The sequence below is a fragment of the Magnolia sinica genome, chromosome 15 (genome assembly GCF_029962835.1).
Source record: "Magnolia sinica isolate HGM2019 chromosome 15, MsV1, whole genome shotgun sequence".
In the NCBI taxonomy this organism is placed as follows: domain Eukaryota; kingdom Viridiplantae; phylum Streptophyta; class Magnoliopsida; order Magnoliales; family Magnoliaceae; genus Magnolia; species Magnolia sinica.
Window position 1 is genome coordinate 45,332,760 of NC_080587.1, and position 2,704 is coordinate 45,335,463.

The window sequence follows — 2,704 nt, forward strand, 5'->3', positions numbered from 1 at the left end:
AATGTCAGAAATGGTCCAGCCCAAGGCTCCTTTGTGGTCCCTTAGAACATTCAACAATTTAATCTCTTGATCCTTGTCTAAAAATGAAGAGATTACCACAGGATAAGTTTTATTTTCACCTAAGCATACATATTTAAGCTCATTTGGTAGTGGTTTTAAATCAAGCTTTGAAATATTGGCTAGTGATGGCAGAGGTTGCGAGTCTTCGATAGATAGGATTTAAGTGTGCAGTCTCCATTGGTACATACCAATGTCTTGGGTGGTTGTGCTCTCATTATCATCACAAATTTTGGCAAGCACTTTTTACTAAATCAGAATTTTTCAAGTCCCCAATGACTTGAATCAATTCCTCGGTCAGACTAGGTTCCAATTCCTCTTCTTCTATTAAGCAGTCTATGAAATTCAGTTCATGGATTTCATTATTATCAATGTGCTGCTTACAGAGATTGAAAATATTTAGCTCTAGAGTCATGTTACCAAAAGACAAGTTCATCATTCCATTCCTACAATTTATGATTGTGTTTGAAGTTGCCAGGAATGGGCGGCCTAAAATGATGGGAACTTGAGCGCTAGCATTTACACATGGTTCAGTGTCTAGTATAATAAAATCTACGGAGAAGTAGAATTTCTCCACTTGGACTAGCACGTCCTCTAAAATTTCCCTTGGTACCTTAATAGAGCGGTCAGTGAGTTGGAGTGTAATCATAGTTGGTTTAAGCTTGCCTACCCCCATTTATTTGTAAACTGAATAAGGTATTAAGTTGACACTTGCACCCAAATCTAGTAAAGCATGCTCAATTTGAAAATTTCTAATAATACAAGGAATAGTGGGAATTTTCGAGTCTTTGTATTTGGGTACAACCCTTTGTTGAATGATAACACTCACTTTCTCAATAAGGAAGGCTTTTTTTGTGCACATTTAATTTCTTCTTTATAGTGCACAAGTCCTTGAGATATTTAGCATATGATGAAATTTGTCTAATGGCATCAAGCAGAGGAATATTTACAGTAACCTTTTGGAGCACATCCAACACCTCTTGATATTTCATGAGGACAGTCGGATTCCGAAGTCTAGATGGGAATGAAACTGGAGGCTCATATGACTTAGTCTCTTTATCTTTTTGCTGTTGTGACTCTTGAACCATAGCCGGTTCATCATTTTCTTGAGACAGTGGCTCATCCTCCGGTATTTCTACCTGTTGTGTTATCTTGTTATCGACCTCTTTTCCACTTCTCAAGGTAATGATGCCCTTAGCTTGTTCATGATGTAGCTCACTTGGATTTGAGTCTCCAATGAAATGTGTATTTCTAGGGTTTGGCACAAGTTGAGAAGGAAGAGTGCCTTTTTCCCTAGCATTTAGTTGAGTCTCAATCCTAGCCGCAGCTGTCTTTAATTTCTGATTTGATTAGATTAGAGACTAATTCATTTGAACTTGAGAGTTCATGAATGCAGATAATGCATCCTCCACAGATGATCGCTTTGGCGGGGGCACATATGGTGCATTATTAGGTGCCCTAAAGAAGTTGTTTTGTGGAGGCATTTGAGGTGCATTGGGTGCATTAATTTGTGGTCCATTCCTTCAACTAAGATTAGGATGGTTACACCAATTTGAATTATACGTGTTTCCCATTGGTTGCATAACTGACGTTTGGTAGTTATTTATAACATTTGCTTGATCATGCTCATGTGTAATATTTTGTACAACTGAGATTATTGGACAATCCTTTGTGTCATGGTCTGTACCACCACAAATACTATAAAAATTACCTGACGAAGTGTTTGCTTTAACCATATCAACCTTCCTAATTTTCAAGGCTTCGACCTTTCTAGGCAATGCAACGAATTTTGCATTAAGGTCATGTTCCTCTCTTAGGACATACATTCCCGCTTTCTCTCTAGGAATGAGTCTAGTTTGGTCTGATTTAGTAGAGACATCCCATGTCTGCGTATTCTCTACTAACATATCTAGAAAATCCCAAGCCTCATTATGATCTTTGTCAAGAAAGGTTCCACCACACATCATCTCTATGAACTGACGGGTATCCATGGTGAGCCTCTTTCGGAAAGCATCAATCACGTGTCATGGTTTATAACCATGATGTGGACAAGTAATTAGAATGTCTTTGAAGCGCTCCCAAGCTTGAAAAAATAGTTCATCCCCTTTTGGGAGAATGACATGATTTCTTGTTTTAGTGCATTTGTTTTGTGCTCGGGAAAGAACTTTTTGAAAAACTCTCTACTTAAGGCTTACCATGAAGTGATAGTATTAGGTCTTAGAGAGTTGAGCCATGCTTTGGCCCGATCCTTTAGAGAAAATGAGAATAACATAAGCTTAAGTACATCCCTATTGCCATTATTTACTTGTAATGTTGCAATTACTTCCTTAAAGTCCTTGAGGTGCAAGTAGGGGCTTTCAGAATCCAAGCCATGAAATTTAGGAATTAATTGAATCACACTTGGTTTAAAATCAATGTTCCTTGTGTGAGCAGGGAAAACTATGAAAGATGGTAAAGTTGATCTCTCAGGGTGTAAATGTTCATGTAAAGTCCGTGGTTGGTTTAACACATTCCTATGAACTTCATTTTCATCCTCAAGAGGAGGATTATGTTGATTTTCTCTATTTTGATTTATAGTTGGATCTGACATATTTGGATTTGGATTATCAACTGGGTCTGCCATGGAATCCAAGTGATGTTGAGTGCC

The 2,704-nt window shown here is 37.9% G+C and overlaps 1 non-coding gene across 1 annotated transcript; it reads left to right on the forward strand.

Moving 5' to 3' along the window:
* Positions 1 to 2,091: 2,091 nt before the first annotated feature.
* LOC131228375 (small nucleolar RNA R71) lies at positions 2,092 to 2,197 on the forward strand. The gene has a single exon (XR_009162879.1). It is a non-coding gene; the product is annotated as a small nucleolar RNA R71 (small nucleolar RNA).
* Positions 2,198 to 2,704: the final 507 nt, after the last annotated feature.